At 37.0% G+C, this 24,947-nt stretch overlaps 1 protein-coding gene across 4 annotated transcripts in view; it reads right to left on the reverse strand.

Moving 5' to 3' along the window:
* Positions 1-24,947, reverse strand: part of TRPS1 (transcriptional repressor GATA binding 1) — a 280,036-nt gene that overhangs the window by 239,722 nt on the left and 15,367 nt on the right. For 3 of the 4 annotated variants that reach the window (XM_083359820.1, XM_083359819.1, XM_083359817.1), the window contains exon 2: positions 142-227. The exons of the other annotated variant lie outside the window; for it this stretch is intronic. The gene's annotated coding sequence lies outside the window, so the exon portion shown is untranslated. The remainder of the gene's footprint in view (positions 1-141; positions 228-24,947) is intronic. 4 annotated transcript variants of the gene reach the window in all.

Genomic DNA, 24,947 nt, shown 5'->3' on the forward strand with positions numbered 1-24,947 from the left:
TTACGTAGTGAACACTACCTCAAATTTCAAAAGCTAACACCTTTGTTCCCCTAGATATGACTCCTGAACACGAATGCCTGTTCTCAGACAAAACAAAGAGGAAATGGCTCATGCTTCTGAATGGCCATGGTTCATACTCACAGTAACTCTCCGTGATAAATATTCCCAAGATTGAAATCTGGCACCGAATCAAATTCCAGGGAAGAAATTTTGGTTCAGATTAAGTCCTGTGGATAGATAGGAAAAGAAAGAAAGAAAAAAGAGACTTGGCTACCTGGTTCTGGATACTGTCTGCTTCACCAAATCATTTTCTCGGAGGTTCAGAGCATTTTATATTACATGAATTCTAAGCAATAGAGGCACAATTTTTGTAAAAAAAAAAAAAAGAAAGAAAAATACTCAGTGAATGAGACACAATTTTGAAGCCAATTCTATGGCACTGATGTCAGTAGGGAAAGTTTTCAAGCAGATTAGTTAAAATCCAAATCATACAGAAGCATAAAGTTATACACTTGATATCAGACAATGACAGTCTGGCCAAAACAAGAAGAGTTTGGTTTGGCTAGCCAAGCTGATTCACCCATTTCTTATTGCACAGAAAAAGCAAATTAAAAATTAATCAAAGGTCCACGCCCAGATCTACTCAATTTCAAAGCGTCTCATTTTTAATTATCATTTTGTCTCATTTTTTAAATTAATCTCAATTTGCTAATGAAGCAACTCACTGCGATTTTGTCAAATTAATAGCTCTATTCCTCATAAATAAAACTGAAATAAAGGCCTACTACAGCAAGCTGTTGTGCTAGCAAAGAACATAATGAGAGGATGGGCATTCAAATGGCAAACACAGATCAACATAAGGAAATCTGAAGTCTGGATTGCACATTGCAATTTATTTTGCTCCCGCCATATGTGTGTGTGTGTGTGTGTGTGTGTGTATAAAGGTAAAGGTTCCCCCACACATGCGTGCTAGTCGTTTCCGACTCTAGGGGCCGGTGCTCATCTCCGTTTCAAAGCCACTTGTCCAAGGACGTCTCCTTGGTCATGTGGCCGGCATGACTAGACACCAAAGGCGCACGGAACGCTGTTACCTTCCCACCATAGTGGTCCCTATTTTTCTACTTGCATTTTTACGTGCTTTCGAACTGCTAGGTGGGCAGAAGCTGGGACGAGTAACAGGCACTCACTCTGGTGTGTGTGTGTGTGTGTGTGTGTGTGTGTGTGTGTGTGTGTGATATCTAAGCAAAAGCACATTGACCAGGATCCAAATCCTAAAGTTTTAGGAATGATTCAACGAAAACTTGACAAAAAGGGGGAGAGTTGTAGAGAGGTATTTCCAATGAAAAAGGGAAATTTGACACTAGGAATGATTAAGAAATGACTCCAAGATAAAACTATTGATAATACAAAGTTTTGATGCATAGACTGCATGCCACTCTGTTTACTGCTTGTTTATTTTACTTTCTGAAGTCAGTCCATGAGAGTATCATCAAAAATTGTGTTGTGAACACAAGTTTTATAACTGCAAATACATTGGAATATACATTTTCCAACAAACTGAATGGAAATGATGGAAGGAGAGATGAAAGCAATCTTCAGCACAACTCTACCTAACTGAATGCCTTGGAATTTTCTGCCACAAATATTAACGCCTATACAATTGCATTGCTTTCAAAAGGCATTAAGTTAATTAACTGAAGATAAGGATCAATAAGTACTAGTCATGATGGCTGTATGTAATGTCATCTACCAAAACAGGTATACCTTAGAATTTCTTAAGAGTTGTGTAAGTTTGAACAACATTTAGAAGTGAAATGCAGCCCCTCACTCTCTGATTCTTAAACCAGCCCAATATTTAGATTTACATATGAACTTTTTTTAAAAAAACCTGCAACTGCTTTAAGAGTCCCATTAATGAATTGTCTCCTTAAAGCAGTTACATCCTTTTTACAGGGTTTTTTTAAATCCCAAAATAGACAGCCATTCCAATAAACCGCAGAAAGTTGTTATGTTCACTGTAGATCTGAATACTTGTTTTCATTCATTTTTAAATCATGCAGAGTTCTGCTGAAGATTAATTATGTGGCATTCATTATGGTTAAGAAGATAAAGGAGGGCTGGGGAGTCTGGTTCAGGTACAGTCTGAAAGCTCACTGAGGAATCTGGTCTTTCATCCTTGCCTATCTCATAAGATCCCTAGGAATATGACAACAGATAGGATGACTATCTATGCCAACTTAACCTCTCAGAAAAAGGCAGTCTATGTATACAATAATTAAATCTGAGTGGAGAAGTATTATTATGTTCCAGACTTGCCTGTGATTTTTTCTTGGCATTTATTTGATTATGTCATGAAAACTGAATGATAAATTAAAAGCTGCCAGTGTAAAATGAATCAAAGTAAAAGAACAAATATATAGGTATTCCTCATTTAACAACAATTCTATCATAAGCAATGTGGTTAAGCATAACATCACATCGTCACCCCAGGTTACAACCTCACTTGCCACGGTCATTAAGAGAATCACCCATTATTATTAAGTGAGACATCACATGAACATGGCTTGTGATTTTATTGCCAGATTCTCTACTGACTGACACTAGCTGTGAAGTACACAAAGGGAAATGATGACCTCAAAACACTGCAACAGTTCTGAACACCCATCTACTGCAAGGCATCTAAATCTCAATGCTGTGGACAAAGAAGCTAATGGTCATAAGTGCAAGGACTGATCATAAGGTCATGTTTTAGCACTGTCGTAACTTTGAAGCATAACTAAGCAAAGCAGTCATCAAATTGCAATAGCACTTAGCACTAGCACTTGGACTTATATACTGCTTCATAGTGCTTTATACCATTCTCTAGGTCAGGGAACAGCAACCTGAAACAGTGAAAGAGCCACTCAGAACTGGTTCCCTCACAAAAGGAAAAACTGGGAGCCGCAAAAAATGTGTGCGCATGCGCGTACATGTACGCATGCGCAGAACAGGGTTTGACTGAAGAGTGGAGCCAAGGCGAGATATTTATTTATTTATTAATGGGATTTATATCCCGCCCTATCTCCCGAAGGACTCAGGGCGGCTAACAACAAAACATATAATAAGTACAGAAATTAAGATAAAAATTAAATTTAAAATCATCTGTGCAATAAATTAAAATTAAAAACTAAAAATAAATTAAAAATTGTAAATATAATTAAAATGCCTGTCAGTCCAGGTCAGCCTGGTGGAATAGGAGTGTTTTGAGGCCACGGTGAAAGGATTGGAGATTTTGGGCCATCCGAAGCTCAGGGGGGAGCTGATTCCATAGGACTGGCGCTCCCAGAGAAGGCCCTCCCCCTGGGGGTCGCCAGCCGACATTGCCTAGCTGATGGTACCCTGAGGAGGCCTTCTCTCTGTGAGCATACTGGGTGATGGGAATTCGTTCCCGGCAGCAGATGGTCCTGCAATATGCACCTACCCTGCATATTTGAATTAATTGGTTCAACTTTTTTAGTCCCACTTTTTTTTTTTTAACTGCACATGGCAGAGGACTGGGAGCCGCAGGAGACGGCTGAAAGAGCCGCATGCAGCTCCGGAGCCGCGGGTTGCAGACCTGTGCTCTAGGTGGTTTACAGACTCAGCATATTACCCCAAACAATAATGGAACTCCTGGCAGTAAGCTGAATTAGCCTGCAATATTGCAGTCTAAACACTGTGCCACCAGCCTCCAAATATATTCTGTCTCAAGAATATATTCTCTCGTCTATTCTTTTTTTTTTTTAAAAAAAAGGTAGCACCAGGATAGTTTGAGATAAAAAGAGGGGGGGGAGGGGACTCCAAATAAACTGTCTTTTTTTCCTCATTCAGTCTGATCCTCCAATCTAAATAACCTTTTCTTATGTTTTCATTAACTGTTCTTAACTATGTAAGGAAGAAAATCAGGTGCAGATGCTGTTTCGCTCATTCCACCTCACATCTCTGCCTTAAACTGTGAGGCTGCTATGACTTACAATGCATTTGGATTAGGGTACATTCTGCTAATATTGCTGAACCACAGTCAACAGCACGCCCAGAATACTGACCATGCCAACTGAGAGTAATGAAACTTTAAATTGAGCAATACCATGGGAGGCACAAATTGTGCTGTAAACCACATAACTCAGTTTCAAAACTCATGCAAAGTAAATGCCTTGTAATGTTTAGACACTGATTTCCAGAACTCCTGTCTTTTAGATTCAGTGGGAAATAATGGTTTTTCCATATATAGTTGCAAAAATTAGCTCTTGTGGAATCAATGTGTTATCAGTGAAGCAGCTGTTATCTAATATAGCAAGACTATTAATAGCATGTCTTTTTATGGATTTAGATACATAAAGTAAGAATAACTACAGGCAAATTATTCATCTTGAAAGATCGCAAAGCAACAAAACTGCAGAGGAAAAGAAGACTGCTTTGTTACTCCTAAGAGGGGAAAAAATTGGAATATTTCTGCCAGATACAACTGAAGATGAGATTCCAGGTCCAGATCCCACCTACAGAAACCTAGGAAGAAACACTTAGATCCTTTCAAAATATAGTTATCAAACTGCAAATTCTAATATGACAAATGATTTAATTAGTCACAGACATGAAGAATCAACTAAATTTAATGTAACTGTAATTAAATTTAACTAGCCTATTTTGAGAAATGGGTGCCCCAGTATGTCATTGGAAGGAAAAGTGGTGTCTAACCCTAAAAGCAAAACAAAAAAAGTATGCACCCCACTATAGACAGATGATCATGAAGAAATGTAGCTTCTCAAGACTCAACACAACTTTAATAAGATGTGCTCTATTCTCCTTGATTATAAACAGTTGGTATGTACTCTGTCCTATTCTGCTGCAGTTGTCTGTTCCTGGGAACTCTTCTTGAAAACCAGCATCATCATCCACACCTTCCTCAAAGAACAGCATCTGGCAAATACTAGACAGCTGTCAATACGGAACAGTAGTTTTAATACTTTTTTTTAGAATTTATAAATGAACATGTCACCATATTGTTAAAATAAAGAAGTGTCTCAACATATCCAACAAACAGAAAACAAAAAAAACCCATCATGTCAAACTTTGGATTTTGAAATAGCTAAAGCCTCAACTTTAAATATCTGAATTCTTCTTATGAAAAAGTAGGAAATTTAAGCAACAATTGTATTCTTACCTGCCTATTACATTCTTGAAGTATACTGTAAAATAAACAAAAATCTCTATAGTATCTCCTTAGCAATTACATAAAGAAAAAATAAGAAATACACATTTTTTCATTCATTCATTCATTCTTACAACATACTACCCATTGTACCAGGATACACATTCCTTTCTGGACTTAGAGCTGCACTTAGTCTTTGACCACCAAGTAAGGCCCACATTCTAAACAATAGTAAGAAAGGAAACATACAAAACAAAATGTAATCAAACATAATTAAATGTATTAAATCATATTTTTAAAATGATATGTTTAGAGATCAGTTTACTATTCTTCTCCTTCTTTCACATGCTGATTATATGCCATCTTGTTGGTGTAAAATTTTAGTGACCACATCAACAGATCTTCTCCGGAATGATCTTATATTAAAAATTGCAATTTGGTAAGTACATGGGATGAAAGAAAAAAAACCTTTTCCCCAAAATTTGTCTTTAAGAATAGCCCCTTAATCCTTTTGGGCAGCCACATAAAGTCCCTAGACCTAGACATTTTCTACATTTTTCATAACATCAAAACAGTCAGAGGTTTTGCCCATTTCTCACCAACTTATCATTTTGTAAAATGGGACGTGTTTCCTACACCTACAACACTATCTCTGGGTACTAACATTTTTAACTTGTCTCTTATACAAATGAAAAAGGAGCTATTTTACAATTTGCAATTATTGCAATTTTAACTTTAATACTTAGCAGGGACCAACCATCATGATGCTGACATGTCCCTTGTTCAAATTATAGGTTGCCTGTAGAACATTAACAACATGTAACTTTTAGAATTAACCCACCAGTTCTGTCCAGCCTTAAATCATTCTGTATAATAACCAAAATGCTGTCATACTGCCTGCCAGGGACTCCCCTTACTAAGCATTTTCCAATTTGTAACTGCCGATTCGTGGTAAGACAACAATTATATGCTGAGACGATCAAGACAACAATGTTCTACCCTCACATATTTTCTGAGCTCTATAGCAAAACGCACCAATGATGAAAGCCTTAATAATCTCAATACAAAACTAATCTCATAAGCATCTGACGAATAGTTTGCCTCATGCAATTGAACCTTACTAATAGGCTTGAGCCTACCGAAAGCTACCCATTTATACCTCCATCCGGTTATCTCTGTACCAATAAAACATATCACTTGACAAATCCTTATCACTGTTTCCTCCACACTTTTCACAGCTTAATTTTATCACGACTGACAATGTGAATCAATGAACTGTATTTCTTCTGCATTCAAGTTGCATTATATCAGTTTCACATTATCACAGAATTTCCAGGTTCAGACATCCAGAATTTTATCTAGATAAATGAGTAAGCTGGATATAAGGCAGGGGGCTTCAAACTTGGCCTTTTTATGACTTGTGGACTTCAGCTCCCAGAATTCCACAAGTCATAAAAGAGCCAAGTTTGAAGACCCTTGATATAAGGGATACTATGATCCAACTCTCTTTCCTACTCAATATGAAAATCAAGTGCACTAACAAAAAATGGAAAAAAATAAATTTTTGATAGGAGTCCTTACAGATTTTACTATGCTAGTCATTGCTGACTATAAGAGGCACTGCTCATCTCCATTTCAAGGCCATTGTACCAGCGCTGCCCAAAGAGTTTTCCATGATTACGTGGTTAGCATGTGGTACCTATTTATCCACTCACATTTGCATGCTTTCAAACTGTTAGGTTGGTAGGAGTTGGGACAAGTACAGGAATTCACCCCATTGCATGGCACTCCGATCTTGAACCTGAGCTGTCAACTTTCCAGCTGATGAATCCAGTATCTTTACCGCAGAGCCAAATATTTGATATCCAGAACAAAATTGCAGCTTTTCACAGATTTTTGCAGGCCAGTGAGAAAAAAAAAATACTGGCTGCTATATTTGCTGTATATACTATATTTATTATATTTGGATATTTGAAAATCAACTTTACAGGGCTTATTTGAGCATTATTAATGCATTTTGATTGTTTGATTCATTTACATGCTATAAATTTCTACAACAAACAATGTTTCATCACTGCAAAGCTAATATCAAAACGTTTGGTGCACAATAGCAAAAGGTTATATGGCTTTGTTATTGAAGAATATTTTTTATTCATTAATAATTTGAATCAATCAATCATAAATGCAAAGTTGTATCGCAATTCCCTGGCTAACTGTACAATTCTGCATGTGATAAAAGAGACTTTAGGCCACAAGAGCTCATGTCTCATATCTAACATCAAACCATTTTCTTGATTTTGCTACTTAATAGGAAAAGGTTGTTATTCATTTGTGAATCTGCATGTTTTTGGGGTTTTTTTTGCAGTTTTCAACCCATTTCTTTCCACTAAAGAAACAGTTCATCAGTCTTTTAAAATTAGTTATTTCTCCACTGACATTTCTCTAGGGAAAAGAAACATTATTTTAGAATCTGACTTAATCAGAGGATCAAGAAGAATTTTAGCCAACACCATTTTAAGAAGAAACTTTAGAAGGATTTAGTAGAGACCCAAGTTCACGGAAGAGTTTTAGAAGGTAATTTGAGCATTTCTCAACCTTAACAAGTGGTTCAAGAATTCTGGAAGTTGAGTCCATATGTTTTAAATTTGCCAAGTTTGAGAAACTCTGTATTTTACTTTAAAGCATGACTGATTATTCTAAGAAAAACCCATCCACTTCTGAATACTCATTAATAATATGTATGCAGAAATGAAAGCAGGTGCCATTGACTTTAAAATAATTTACACCCAATAATTTAGGATGTGGCTTGTCAGTTAGTTATAAAGTTAAAAATAATACCAAATAGAAAATATATTTAAAATAAAACTTATTCGATCATACTTAGACTACTATCCTGAACATTGATACCAAAGAACACACATCCTGCTGATGAAGAGAAACTGGCTTAACGTCAGCTGGGTGATATGCATTGTGAAGTCACAACAATTGGGATTATTTATTGAGTCCAAAGTAAGCAAAAACCATAGAGCTTAAAATAATGTGTGAAGTTCATGACTGAATCAGACTGCTAGTCATTCTTGTTTGATAACTGGAAAAAGGTACAAGTCTTCATTAACCAGAGATCCACACTGGGGAATTCTGCCAAAACTGGCAATTTGAAAAACACCAGGCTAAACTAATACCAAAACGTAGTAGGTTCACCAGATTTTTGAGTGTTTCAGATGTGACACTTACTCTGTTCTATTTGGAGCTCCCAGTAAATAAACTAGAGACAGCCTGCTTCACCCCTTGAAACCACTGGGAATCGTGTATAAATAAATAGATTGGGATTATATTACCAGGATCCTAACAGAAAGATAGAAAAAGGAGGAGAACATTCTGAGGGTAAAATAAAGAATGAGAAGGTAAAAGCACTCCAGTGTGACCTCAGCTGCAGATAAAACACACATTAAAGCTTCACCAAGCTTGAAGATTCATGTTAATACAAGCAAGCCTTATCTGTATGCAGATCACAAAGCAAAATCTTGTTACAAATCCGAAATGAAACCGAAGAGAGAGAAATCTGCAAACCCAGAAAAATTTTAGCCAAACTGACAAATATAAATGATCTACAAGCCTGAACATGCTTGAAGAAGGAAATCACCAAAATTGGATCCTTTTCCAGTTTTATTAAAAAATAAAATTATTTGCCTGATAGCAAAGCAACCCACCAAATCAAGTACACATGGATTTATATGGATTCACTCTGCTGATATTTGGCTAACGGAAAGATTTATATGGATTCAGGAAATGGATTTAAAATTCAGATAAAGGGCAACACATGCCAATATGACAAGCCTCAAGTCTAACCAAGCAAAACTTCTTAGCTACAGCTCTGAAATGGACAGGCCATCCTGAAATTTCCCTTCCAAGCCTCTGCAGAGTTTCAAAGGACTTACCAAGCAGGGTAAATATGGTGGGAAGGAGAGGAAGAAAGAAAAGGACTAACTTCGACGTGTTCCTGTATCATCTCATAATTTTTCCTCTAAGATGGGTACAAAAGCTTTGACTGATCAAACAACCTCCTTCTACTGTACCAGCGCCAAGTGCAGTCAATTACTTATCCTCATGTAGACTTTTACAAGAGATAACAGTTATCTAAAATGAAAAGGCACATGCCTTTTTTATTATTAAATTGGTTGGGGGGAAAAGAGAGACAAAAGGGCTCCTGTGCAAAAGAAAGGCTTCCCCAGATCAACAAAACAGAACCAGGAAAGAAAGCAGGTGGGTCTGCTCTCTCTTCACACAACTAACTAGCTCTGAAGTTCAACTCTTGCCTAGGAAAAAAAAAGCCTGGTAATTGAGAAACAGCTGTTACTAAAGGGATCAAACTTAAAAGACTGAAAACTGCTTTCCTCTCTTTCCTCTGTTCATGGGCAGCCAGTGGGTCCTTTGTCTTTTTGATAGGATATTTAAGGTGTAGCTGAGTTGGAATGTATGTTTGTGTGTGCACGTATGTATGTATATATACACGGTTTTCCATGATATACCTCTAAGTAAAGAAACTGAGCATGCTTGGAGTATCTAGAAACTAAAACTAAGTTTGAATCAGACCAGAAAAATAATTATTATTATTATTATTATTATTATTATTATTATTATTATTATTATTATTATTATTATTATTATTATTATTAATTATTATTATTATTATTATTATTATTATTATTATTATTATTATTATTATTCTGGTCTGATTCAAACTTAGTTTTAGTTTCTAGATACTCCAAGCATAATAATAATAATAATGGTGGTGGTGGTGATGGTGATGATGATGATGTTGGAAGGAACCTTGGTGGTCATCTAGTCCAACCTCCTGCTCAGGCAGGAAAACCTATACCATTTCAGACAAATGGCTGTTTGGGACTTGAAATTGGAAATTATGAGCACATGTATTGATGATGATGATGATATAATGATGATGATGATGATGATGATGATGATGATGATGATGATGATGATGATGTTGGAAGGGACCTTGGAAGTCATCTAGTCCAACCCTCTGCTCAGGCAGGAAACCCTATGCTATTTCAGGCAAATGGCTGTCCAGTCTCTTCTTAAAGACTTCCAGTGTTGGAGCATTCACAGCTTCTGGAGGCAGGTTGTTCCACTGGTTAATTGTTCTGTCAGGAAGTTTCTCCTTAGTTCTAGGTTGCTTCTCTCCTCGAATAGTTTCTATCTGTTGCTTCTTGTCCTGCCTTCAGGTGCTTTGGAGAATAGCTTGACTCCCTCTTCTTTGTGGCAGGACCTCAGATATTGGAACACTGCTATCATGTCACCCCTTGTTCTCCTTTCCAATGCCGGAGGTCTTCCCTGGTACCATCAAGATTGGATGAAGCACAACTGACTTTATTGAAATTGTAAGAAACCATCCAACTTCTGTGTTGCCTGGGAGCCTTGTGAAAATTTTAAACAGCTGCTACATCCAGTGACCTGTGACTATACCTAGAAAAGTGGGGCTTATAGTGGCAGGCATAGAGAGACTGATACAATTACAACCAAGTCATATGGACCGCTAGTTTATGCATGCAGCAGAATGATGTAGTATAATACAATGAAAATGATATTGGCTATACCAGCTCCGAAGTGCAAGTAAGAGATAACTTCCACTCCTGCTAATCCATGTGAAAGTTTTCTGCAAGGAGAATAGTAGTTTTTCGGGGGGGGGAGAGATTTATCAGCAGTTTTATCACTGTGATGTTTGTTTTGTTCTACTTTTGTTTACTTGCACAACTATATGCACCTTAGGAAATGTAGCAAAGGAGCACAGTTCCTCCTGCCCCTATTTTTTTCATTCTACTTTGTGTAGTCCAGGTCTACATGTAACTGGATTCATTAAAAGCTTTTAAAATATGTTAAACATGCTTATTTAGTATTTTAAAGAAACTGGTTGGTAGAGTCACTTTACAGGGGGGGAATTATTTTAGAGTATTCAATACCATCTCCTTAGATACCCATGCCCTAACTCAACTTGTGTGTCTAGAAGGAGATATGGAGACACTCCTTAATTCCATCAACCTTCATAGAACTTCTCTCTCTAGAAATGCAGTATAAAAGATAACGGGGCAGCATCACTGCTATGTAAGCTAAGGGGGGAAGTGCAGCAAAGAATGAAAAGAAAGCACACAAGCCAGAAGTTAGTCATTACATTATATGCTAAATTCTAGTTAATAGGTGAAGTGAGTTGAGGACGATTTCTTGGCTGTACTATTCTGGACCACAGATGAATATTGTATTTCTAAAAACTCCCTACATATAGAAAATTTACACACTGGGGCAAAGTTATAGTATACTCTTTTCCCCAGATTTACAAGCTTATTACTTTGTATATGCATTTAGAAACATCTCTCACCTGTTTGGAACCATACATATAGATAGCATTGTGCTACCACATTTTTCAATCCTGCATATAAAATGCATTAATGCCAAGAAAGCCGCTAGCCTACATAATACATACTAACATCTCAGCTTCACTGAGGAGTATCTTTAGTAGTAGGATTAGAAATGCTTTGAAAATGGTTGAGGACACCTGCTTTGGACCAAAAATGAATGCAGAATTTCTCAGCTGTTTGTTAAAGGTTACTTGAGGAACTGCCTCATCACACTGGGACTGGCCTGCCCCAGAGGAGGCAGCCTGTGAGCCCCTTCAAGGAATTTTGGCTGGCAGGGTCCAGGACAAAGACCTTCTATGCTATGGCTCCCGCCCTTTGGAACATCTTTCCCCCTGAACTGAAACTGGGGGCCCTAGCGGGTATCACATTAAAGGTGGTTGATGAATTAAGAGGCACTTCTACGCCCTATTTCCCCGCACATCCTATTCCCTTCTTCTTCATTGTTTAATTATGATTTTATTAATTATGATTATATGTGAGATGGGTGGCAAATAGATAGATAGATAGATAGATAGATAGATAGATAGATAGAGATAGATAGATAGATAGATAGATAGATAGATAGATAGATAGATAGATAGATAGATAGATTTATGCAGTAAGCCACCCAGAGTTGTTTCGTTATGAGATGGATGATAAAATAAAATAAAACAAATCTAGTTTTATTTAGCCTTCTTCATGATTTAGAAAATAATGTACTCCCTAAGATAGAATACACTCATTAAGAATAACACTTATACCGTTATATTGTTTTACCTTCGCTTTAGGCTTTGTAGAACCCCAAAATAGACAAGCTGTTTTAATTAACAACAGAACAGTGCTACACATAAAGATCTGAACTTTTCTTGTTGGTTTGAAATGTTTTAGTGCTTATCCAAGTAGCTTCTTCAGAAGAAATATTTCAAACCAACAAACCAACCAACATTTCAAAGAATTCCAGTTACCATGACTCAACTTCCAGACAACTCTACCTGAATGCCTGGGAATCTTTATCGACATATTGCCACATACTTTAGGGAAGAAACCCTGAAGATGGTGAAGGAATATGACAAGACAGCAAAAATAAAGGTCTGAAACATTTGCAAAGCATGAACAAGCTACCCAATCTTTATTTACTTTTTACAAAGGCACATGTCACTATAAAGCTACATAAAGTTTCAAATAAAACAAAACTGAGCATGTGGTTTTAAATTTTCTGCTTTCCCCCTGTAAAAAATGGAAGAATTTCAAGCCTAATTGATTTCAGCATTCCCAATTCTAATTTTTCATGTCACTCTAAGTTAGATTATTTTTAAATCAATGCAACGCTTTGTCTAAATGTCCATATTCAGATCCCAATATTGCAGAAATTTTCACACATTCACAATACAGGAAACAAAAAGATATCTTTAACACTCTCTTCGTTTTGCTTCCAAGTTGGCGTGTTTTGAAATATGGAATACTAGTGCTCAGAGGTTTCCATCCAGTTAAGAGAATATAATTATGAACAACTCTTGAAACTTTGGCTGGATTCAACCTAAGCAGGGTTGGGTTAGGTTAATACTTGGATAAGTGAAAACGACTTGAAAGTCAGAAAAATCTCCTAGAAAACAGAAATGGGAAACTATTTCCATAAAGAAAACTACAAGGATGTAGAGTTGAGCTGGACTCAAGCACATCTTTTTTTTTTCTTCCTTATGACCTTCAAGACGCAAAAGGCTTTGAACTCTTAATTGTACCGCAAACTGCAAAATCAGTAAAATGAATATTAAAATACTGTGATTTCCTTCCGGCCTTTGAATGTAATCATAATTAGGCTTCTGATGAAGTATAAAGCGTGACCAAAAGTGGTTTCACATTTAATTAAAAAAGAGAGGGAGTGGCAGGTCACAATATAGTACCTGTGCAATGTATTGGATAAAACAAATCTCCATTCAGACATATAATTTTCTTTGAGCTTTTAGCCAGACAACCTTGCCACCAAACTAGTTAGCAGTGTTATCGTCTTGATAACATGAAAAGGGAAGATAAAAGTCTGTGATGAATAAATCAGTTCTGTTTTGCAACACCAGTGATTATATAACTTTTAAAAAATGTTGCTTTATTGACATTTTATTTGCTTGTGTTTTAAACATTTTGGAACAGTTTGCAAGCTCCTGGTATACAGCAAGCTCAAAGTTCTCAGACCAGAGAGATCTGCAAGATTAATTTGGAAGACAGAGTGAAGTGGAAGAAAAAGGAAGACAGATCCAAGGGCAACTTACATATGAATGGAGACACATGATACTTTAGGGAATAGTTGAAATACAAAAAGAGCAGGCCCCTGGCCCAGAGGAGCTAACAAACTAAACTGACATGTGTTTATTAGTTCCTCAATCTTGCAATGAAAAGGGCACCAAACATATTTAGCAGCCAAGAAAACTGATGTTTCGTTAATAAACACCAACCAGATGGCAACTACCAGCCTCTTCAATAGCGCCCGCAATTTCTATAAAACACATTATTTAGTCTACAGATTCCTTCAGATCCTCCCCCCCCTTTCTTTTTTCCCTTTCCCTTTTCAGATTACATTAAACAATAACTGCTCAAGGACGGTAATGTATAGAGAAAAAAGAATATGTAACAGCACTTTTTTCAGAACTAGCAAAACTACCACAGTCTTTCCACCCTTGCTTCTCCCCACATTTATAAACCAAAAGTATGTCTTCATACATATTTGTGGAGGAGGTTAATGGTAGAAACAGGCTAAATGTATTTATAAAAAAAGAACTTATTATACACTAGACATGTTTACAGGATACCAAGCATAAAAGGGCTTTCTACACTTTCAAATGTATATAGAAAGTACACAATAATCAACAGCCACACTGCACTGGGGGGGAAAAACCATTAGAGACAAGTTAAAATAAGCTGATATTCAGGAAGTCCAAACCCACAAAAACCAATGAAGGAATTACCAGCCTAACTCAAAATTTGTTCTGAATCTTCCTCACGAAAAGCAAAAGTATAAAACAAGCATAAAATGACATGACATCCTGAAGCTACCTCAACTGTAGCTAGGAAGTACTGGGTCTTGGTCTCCTGTCTGTAAGTAAGGCTATATGAATGCTTCAGAAATTTATTTATTTGCAAAATTTATTAGCCACCAATCTTACCACACGGCAATTCACCTAAAGAAATGAACTCACACAACACCTGTCTGCTACATGAAGTCTCTTGTGTTGCACATCTTTGGAATAGAAGTGATAGCTTTTATTAAGAATGGAGAGGTGCTCTGTTGTGAATAGGTTCCAAAGTATTCAGAACTCCTGAAATGGAAGACTTCTGAAGAAATTTCAGAAAACCTGTCTAATCCACCAACTATTAACCAGCTTATATCCATCAACCCAGAAACAAAAGCATACTCTGTGTTCCCTTACCCCCAAATTCGGACTTGGATTTTCAACTTTCCATCTGCATTCAGGAGATGCAGAAAGTACCAAAATCATCATAATTAGTAATTAACTCAGAGAATAGTGGGTTATTTGAATCCAATGCAGGTAAAATAAATAAAATAATCAATGATCAGGATCAGGTTTTAGATTCTGGTTTGTTAATTAATTCAGGCTAGAAGGAAACATAACTCTAAAAATCAAGCTATAATTGAGTACTAATATAAAAGACAATGCTTGATCATGAGAATCCTGCCTGACAACTCATACTTAATCTCTGTTTTCTGTGGTCAGGTCTGTTTAAAACCACCATGGTTAATATCCCTTTAATACTTATCCTCTCTGAATTAACCTAATCTCTTTTGAAAGCCATTAAAGCTAGTGGTCATCACAACAATGAAATTGCTCAAATCATTTGCTCTTGTAGAAAGAACCATTTATTCTGTTATGAAACAGCAGCTAACAGGTTTCACTGGGCAATTCTGGATTCTAATACTAAGAATATTATGCAACAAGTAAACTGAAATATTCACCTCTACTCTAAAAACCTTTGAAGTCAAATCCACCATAACCTAAGTTTGGATATTACTCAAAAATAGTTACCTTAACAATAGCTATATTTTCAGCTAATACAACAGACTCTCTCTGAATTTGCTCTCCCCATAAACAGTAGCATTATTTCCAATAGTAAACACTTAAGGAAGAAGCAATCTGTCTGATATTTATCTAGACATGTGAGAAACTCTGTTCATTTACCTGAGGCAGTGAGTCACTTTCCAAGTGTTGAAGATACTACAGGATTACCAATAATTAGTAAGAGATAAATTAATGCCCAGTATAGATCAAATAAGCTTAGCTCAGTGTTTTACAAAGCTCTGAAATTTTATTAACTGCTATTGTACATGAATTGTGATTAGTGGTATGATGCCTCTTCATTATTTCTCACATACATTACCCTGAGATAATTAAATAAATGCTGTCTCAACAGTGACTCATAGTTTGGATGTTCTCACCATGCCTTAGAAATTGGGATAGGGGCTTACTCTATCACATAGTATTATGTACACCTTTAATTGTTGAGAAAGTTTGAGAGCCATTGCCAAGTAGTGAAAGATATCTCTTTCCTAGAATCTGAGTTTTTCTTATAGGCATATTGGGCAAGTTTGTGGGGGTCTATATACAGTGTCCACAAGATAAAAATATTCAATGTAAGTATTAATTTATTATTTAAGAGGTGCCTAAAATATGCCACTGTTGAAGCTTTATGCATCAGTTAGGAGGTTAGATTGATGCCAAATGTGGAATTCCATACTATTTTTATAATGAGAATGAGCTGAATAAGTTTCCTACCATGGGTGCATCAGCTTCTACAAGACCAACAACTCCAATGCAGTATGAAACCAAGTTACACAGTTACAGTATATTGGATGGTTCCTTCGTGAAGATACAATCTGAAAGAATAAGGACCCAGCCCTCAAGAAATGGAATGGATCCCCAAACAATCAAATATAAATTATCTAACTTTTCCTTCTACTATAACTCTAAATACAGTACAAAGAAGTACATGTACTAGGGTAAATGATCTAATTACTTTCATATATGGTGTGTAATGTTAGGATGCCAGAAACTCTGCTGACAGTATTATTTTTTCTCATGCCAAAACAGCGGCACAAACTTTCTTCATTTCAATATCAAAGTCTCCCTTAATGCATCTTAACCTCTGGATGCAAATGTCAAAGCCACTCCTGTGCAAGGATAAAAAGTGGTACATTTCTCTTTGCAAACTCAGATAAACATTGCCCAGCCAAGCAACACTTTCAAAAATGCAGCAAACTTTAATATACTTATCAAATTAACATAATCCATTTGTAAAATTCACTCATTTATTTTGATAAAGACAAGACAAAGCAATTTGTGCCATCATGCATTAATGCAACTTCTAGGCACCCGATGCAAATTTCAGTTTTAATTTCATGTTGCCTCTTTGTGTCCTGATATACAAAGAAAATTACCTGCACTCTTGTGCAGATTTACAGACATGCAGTGTAACTTATAAATATTAGCTTAACCGATCCAACTATAGTAACATCAAGCAGTTTCAGTTTTAATACTGTGACTCAAATCTTTTAAATATCGTTCCTATAATACCCATAGTTACCATGGTGCCATAGTATCGCACCCAGATAATCATATAGACAGAGAAATACCACTTCCTATTCTTGTAATCCACCGTGATTGATTGAAGTAATTTTTATGGAACTTCCTCCCCAATTCCTCTTATTGGAATACATTTGACTAGATCAGAAGATGAAAATGCTTACTAATTGTATTTAACATATGGGAGTCTCCGATCTTTTGCTGTAACACTATGTATGTGAAAAATTAAGAACAGATTACCAAAGCATGAAACTTGGTATTCAAAAGCCAAGAACAATTGCAATTGGGAAGGTCTATGTGTATTATTGAAAAGCAGTCTTGAAACTTCACATTTCTTGACACCGCTAAAGTTTAGAATACAAGGAACCTTGAGACGAAGCCCAAGGTTCAGAGCCTTAGGATATAAAAGTAAGTGTAAATAAAATCTCAATGTTGCTGTCAGCTCCATAACGAATATGATACTGCTGGGACCAAATATTCTTAAAATTTATTCCAGAAGTTGCCTGGCCAACAGTCAGCAGTGCTGTAATGGTAGGTTCCTGCATTTGGTAGAAGATTGGACTAGATGATTTGTAATGCATTACCCAACCCTTGCATTTTACATGTGGATGAAGGAAAACTTTCTCCCAGAAAACCTGTGCCACTCCTTATTGCTACTTTAAGGGAAAACAGTGAGGAAACTGATGAGTTAAGCTTTTAAAAGGGGACTCAATTGTTCCAGCATTCAGGGAAGGAGTAGCATGGAATAGAAAAGGAGGCAAGTGCCCTAGAGAAAAGAAGATGAAAGGCAGAAGAGGAGCTGAAGATCAAAGATGAAAGAAGACAAAGAAAGACAGAGAATAACAATCTGCAGGAAACACCAACGTGGGAGATAATAGCAGCTTGGTCAGGATATTGGGAAGAGGCCTTGCAACAGCTGGAAGACATTGGCAGCTATCTCAAAGCACATGGAAAGCACTGAGGGGCATCCAGGAAAGTGGCAGAGAAAACTCTACGAGGCTTAATAATTTCAATAGACATTAGCAGTTGACCAGCCAAAAATGGACCTGTCACTGGCATTAAGAAGAGAGCCCAAGGTCAGGCTGGGCCACACCAGGCTAAAAAGCAGGAAAAGTTACTTCTAGTTAAGTTGTTGTTGTTAGTTGCGAAGTCATGTCCGACCCATCGCGACCCTATGGACAACGTTCCTCCAGGCCTTCCTGTCCTCTACCATCTTCTGGAGTCCATTTAGGCTCACGCCTACTGCTTCAGTGGCTCCATCCAGCCACCTCATTCTCTGTCGTCCCCTTCTTCTAGTGCCCTCAATCTTTCCCAGCATTAGGCTCTTCTCCAGTGAGTCCTTACTTCTCATTAGGTGGCCAAAGTATTTGAGTTTTAGCTTCAGGATCTGGCCTTCTAAAGAGCAGTCAGGGTTGATCTCCTCTAGGACTGACCGGTTTGGTCGCCTTGCAGTCCAAGGGACTCGCAGGAGTCTTCTCCAGCACCATAGTTCAAAGGCTTCAATTCTTTGGCGCTCAGCCTTTCCTATGGTCCAACTTTCACTGCCATACATTGCAACTGGGAAGACCATAGCCTTGACTATACGCACTTTTGTTGACAGGGTGATATCTCTGCTAGTTAAGTTACTTCTGCCTTAGCCTTGAAAACCAGCTGGGTGACTTTGGCCAATCCCCAGAAGACTATGAGTTCTAGTCGCACCTTAACCATGAAAGCCAACTGGGTGACTCTGGGCCAATCACTAGGAGACTATGAGTTCTAGTCCCGCCTTACTCATGAAAGCCAGCTTGGTGACCCGCCTTAGTCATGAAAGCCAGCTGGGTGACCTTGGGCAGGTCACTCTCTCTCATCCCAACTCACCTCAAAGGGTTGTTGTGGGAAAAAATAGGAGAAGGAAGGAGTATGAGGTATGCTCATCACTTTGACTTATTTATACAAATAATGGGCCCGGGGTACTTGCAAGACCACCTGCTGCCAATGTCAACCTCCCATCGCCCGGTTCGCTCCCACAGAGTCGGCCTCCTCAGGGTGCCGTCGGCCAGGCAATGCCGGCTGGCAACCCCAAGGGGGAGAGCCTTCTCTGTGGGCACGCCAACCCTCTGGAATGAACTGCCTACGGAGCTGCGGATGGCCCCTGACCTTCGATCCTTCCGCCGTGACCTGAAGACATGGTTGTTCCAACAAGCGGGCCTGGACTGATCATGGTTTTTAAATTTGGTTTTTATCGGCTTAAATTGTCCTTTATTTCTTTATTTATTGTTTAATTCTTTTTTAATCTTTGTATTCTATGTTTTTTTTATTTTTTTATTGTTGTGAGCCGCCCTGAGTCCTTAGGGAGAAGGGCGGCATATAAATTTAATAAATAATAATAATAACAATAACAATAACAATAAAATAATAATAATAATAATAATAATAATAATAAATAATAATAATAATAATAACAACAACAACAACAATAATAATGGGTTAAAAATCTAAAATAAAAAAATAATGTCCACAATAAGAGGCAATAAGGACATAGCATATAAGTGTTGCTTGAGCAGGGTCCGCAAGATTGTCTGGGATGCTACGCATCCTCTTCACAACCTGTTTTCTTTGTTACCTTCTGGGAGGAGGCTTCGTGGTATCCGAAGCAGAACATCCAGATTCAGTCACTGTTTTGTTCCATACAGTATTAACCTTGTGAACTCTAAATCTTCCTCCTTCCATTATGTATTCAAGATGCACAGTGATTAATATTTATGTTACTTATATGTAAGAGTGTAGGTCAGTGGTGAAAAACCTATGGCACGCATGCCAGAGGCGGCACTCAGAGCCCTCTCTGTGGGCACACGCGCCATGCCCCAGAGATGGCAAATGTCCCTCTTTAATCAGTGCCTGCTAACTCACCGAGATCCCACATGGCCAGATGCATCCCGGCATGTCTGGTTTCCCTCCGTCCTGTCCCTCCTGGCTTCACATGTTCTCCTTTTCCCGGGCATGACCCACTGCATTGTCTCCTCAGCTGTCGGCCAGCCATCCAGCTCAGAAGTGGCTTCTTTGAACTGCTGGCGGCAGGCTGTGGAGCCCCAGTGTGCTGGTCGAGGAGCTGCCAGGCTGTGGCTTCTGACGGACACTATCGGCCCCTACACGCTTGCTGGCCTCTGTGTTTGGGGGATGATGGTATCAGGCAGCAGCCACCCCGGCCCTTGCCTTGCCCCATGGTAATGGCACCCTTGCCCTGCTTTGCCTCACCCCGCAGGAAGCGCCTCCTGCCTACCAGCCCACCTGCCAGGGACCCCGTGGATCTCCCCCAACCATGCCCACCCCCCGTGTCCCTCCCCATGAGCAACATTGAGGTGACCACACCCACCTTGGCCACACTCACCCAATCTGCCATGACCACCACAGCCACGCCCACCCAATGACCCATGCCCACCTGGCACCCAGTGATAAATAAGTGGGGTTTGGGTTGCAGTTTGGGCACTCGGTCTCTAAAAGGTTCGCCACCACTGGTGTAGGTCTATACGTAAGTTGTATCTAGTATGTTTAAATGTGTGTTATGTATGTGTAGACTTTGTCAGCAAGGAACTAAATTTCATTTTTAATATGTGGCATTGTGCCCACAGTAAAAAAAAATGACAATAAAGGTTATCTATCTATTTACCTGTCTGTCTGTCTATCAGTCAATCAATAGCTGGGACCTGCACTTCCTAGCCAGAATAACTGTAGCAGATCAGATGGCAAGATCACAGGACTACCAATCAAAGTACGGTATGCAGAAAAGTAGCTAGCAACAAGGACTATTGTTGCACAATTGAGATTTTGATGGGTCCAAAGGAAGAGAAAATTCATAATAGCATAGAACTTTAGAACATTAAGAACAGAGTAATAAGGTATAGTTAAGAATGCAACATTAAAAACTTTGTTTCATCTTTCCAACTTTTAACCTACATTAAAGATACAGACCAAGCTGCAGGTTGCTTAGTTGCTCTACTGATGTTTAAACCACTTTTCATATTAGAAATACCTGAAAGTGGTGTACAACACATCAAGACTGCATAAAACTGAGTAATTTAATAATTAAACAACTAAGAGCACATAAATTTATAAAATTCCAAGTAATGAGAACTGTACAAACATCACACATTCACTTAGAGAAGGAGTTAGCATGAAGCATTTTGATTCAATTTGTCTTTAATTACTTAATTCCTTAAACGAAACAAATATAATTTCACTTAAGTTTATTAAGTTGCATTGATAAATTCAGGAGGTTTGACACTGTCTTTTAGTCCTATTCTTCTAAAATCTCAACCAACCTATCACTGCAAAACACAGAATATTACTTTTGTTTGTTATAAATTCCAATGGGAAATTGCTAGTAAAATTATTACCTACATGGAAATAAGCATTTGATCATGAGGAACTCCAGATTTCAAAAAGTGGCAAGTAAACTCATCTCTACTATAAACTGTGATCTTCGCAGAGTCCTCGTAATGTAAATTCTAAATTTAAATTATCTAAAAGAAAATGAGAAAGCAAAGCTGCTATGCTATAAAGCCAGAGATAAGGTAATTGTGATCATCCACTCCTGAACTAGTTATATTCATTCCTTAGTACTGCTTATGTTTATAAGCATTAGAATTCAATAATGACTAGGAAACAGCATCCCATCTCTACATGGTCTATAATGGGTTAAATAAAGTGTCCTTTATATTAAACTCAAATCCCAATAACTGCATGATTTATGGAGTATACAGAATAGATAACCCCAATAAAACACATTCCAAATAATGTGTATCATTATGGCTAGTAAATGACTTACATTTTGCATTATATGTTGGATTATAATCAACTATGAACTCAGAAAGCAAAAACTGGGGATAAAGCATAATTATAATAACTACTTTAAGCAATCTAATGTATCAATTTCTTTAAAAAAACACAGATTTGATAGAGACTTTGAAAAAACAATTATCAAAACTGAGTTCTAAATCTAATACATTCAAAACATAGTATTTCCAAATTTCAAAACCCTTGTACATTGGAATAGAAACATCCTATACATCTTATCTATAATCATACCTAGTTACATATTACAACTATAAATTAATATAGCAAACCACCACCCTATGATTTCTACATTTCCTCAAAACTCCCTTTTTAAAGCCTATTTAATATTGCAGCATCATTATCACAGATGTTTTGATAGATTTTTTTAGCTATCCTGAACCCTTATGATTGGTGAAAGGAAAAAAATATTTAATATTACTGTTAATTACATTAATCAATTTAAGGAATCAAAATACTCACTTTCTCTTTTAAGTTAAAAGAGAAGGAATCTTTCCCCCCAAAAAAGTTCTCTTCTTTTCACTGTTCTTGAAAAATGCTGCAGTTTACCTGAAACATCTTCACTCTTATTAACCCATTACTCATTTCGAGCATATTTTAGTACTAATATATAAATGTTGTACTATATATTCTGAATGCTAAGTTTTTAGCCATTAATCTACCAAATGTAAATTGAAAGGTAATATCTTACATTTAAATTTAGACAAAAATAATTCACTCATACTGCTTTCACACCTTCCTTTTTTCTAAATATCTCGGAAATCTTTTCAACCGCATAGGCTTCTTTAGGTAATCAAATAAACACACACACGGATAGTGTTACTTAGTCTATTGATCATGTCTGAAACATTTGACATTTTGCCAAAGATTCCTCTTAAAAATAATCACACCTATATTATATTTTCTATAACTTGGCATTATTTAAATCTGATGTCCACATCTTTGTGAAAAGCAGATGGAGGTTTTCTGGCTCACCCACTATCTTGACAATTCAAACTGACTAAAGAAGTGAATGTTTCTCCTTTATACCTATCTATCTGGTAAGGGGAATTGATAACCTGGTTATAAAATCCACAGGAGATTTTAGAGATCAGTCAACATTCTTGTATTAATTCCACAACCTGGTTCCCAAAGTAGCCAAACAGAAACCAATCAACAAGCAAGGCACAAGAAATAAGTGTCTACTTCTAGTTGGTAAACAAGATATATACACCAGATACATTCAAGCAGAATCCAAGCAGCCTTCAGTCTGTGATGCTTTAATCTGGAATTGTCCACTGAGCATTCTGAAGATTCAAGGGTTTTTTCAGACTTTAAGTTCTGGAGGACCATAGATGGTCCTCTAATGATGTACCAGAAGTATCTGGCACTATGTTTCAGGATTAGGCAGTCTTAACAGATATGTATGGGAGCAAAAAACTTCCTGCAATCTAACTGCTATCATTCATAGCCTTAGCTGAGCCCACCTAAACATTTCTTCAATAATATCCCGGGTTTTCTATGTAGTTCGCAGGTTGCTTGCCCACCCCTTCTAGGCACTAAGATAATAACATTATCCTGGGACAGGTATATTTACCTTTATTCGTGAAATATTTTTTCCTACTCTCAAGTACTGCAATATCACATAACATTCAAGAAGTTTCCAACAAATACTTTGAGGAAATTTTTACATACGTAACTGTTCCAATAAAATGCTCAAAATAATCTGCATTCTGATCCAGAAACAAACTGACTGCAATTATCAATAACATTAAGAGAAATGATAGTAATGTAAAATTTTTGGAAAGGAAGCCAAAATAAAGGCATCAAGTATTAAATCAAGCACATCACCCATCAACAAAGGCTGGGAATTCATTTCAAAAAAGTGCATGTGTGTTCTGACAGTTTTTCACAGAATCTAAATACCTGTTAGTTGCACATCTAAACAGCATAAGAGTAAGATAGCAACAAGTATAAAGGGGCCTTCATTCTAAACAATGTGTTAGAAACTTATTTTTAACAACACAGCAAGCCTATCAAGATTTTTTTTCCTCTTCTTCCCTGATTAAAAATAAACTTGAAAACTGAGTGTAAAATTACTTAAGAATGCAGCTAAGCGTTCTTAAGTTCTTTCACTATTATAGGCAACAATATCTATATTGACAATCTTAAATTCAAAATAATTAAAGGTAAGCTTTTGTCTTCATTAAGAACGGTTCATAAGGATCACTTACCGGTAAATCTTATCATGTTCTATTGTCATGTAGTTGGTTTATATCAGTTAATTAGCAATTTATTCAGAAAAAAAGTATTCTTTCTGTTATAAAGTAGATAAAAAATCGTAACATTTAAGAGTAGACAAGCTAATTTGCTCCCAATATCAGCCTTTGGACCAAAAACCAAATTATGAAATAAGGGAGACTCATCAACTTGGTAAAATGGTTTAGTCTGACAATTCAGTTTTAAATAAAAACTAAAAACCTGCAGACTTTTTTTCCCTTTTGCAACATGATTACTACATGGAGTTAGTCTTTTTTTTTTTTTTTGAAAGTCAGAAAGATTTACCTGTTATCCATCAAATAACCCTCCCCCCCTTTCCGGCTTCAATAATGAATGCCAAAAGCAAAAGTAAGGTTAATTTTTAATACCTAAATAAGTTAAGGTTTGCCAGTCACAATCCTGGTTAAAATAATGCCAGGAATTCTGTCAAAAAATTTTATAGCATTTCCACTGGAAAAGTTTAACCTGAAATTATTTTTGCCATGAGCAGAAAAAGAAAATTTATTGTCATTAAAAAAAAGCTTGATTTATGTGTGATTCTTTTAAGGTAATACATTCCAGAGGCTCTCTGAAGCCAGAAACTTCTTTAACCACAATTCTTTCTTCATCCACTACACAAATTCCATAACTGCCTCTTTACTTAAGTACTTGAAAAGGTCCCATTTTGCCCTGAAGCTTCCAGAATTAAACTCA

The sequence above is a fragment of the Vipera ursinii genome, assembly GCF_947247035.1.
Source record: "Vipera ursinii genome assembly, chromosome: 3".
In the NCBI taxonomy this organism is placed as follows: domain Eukaryota; kingdom Metazoa; phylum Chordata; class Lepidosauria; order Squamata; family Viperidae; genus Vipera; species Vipera ursinii.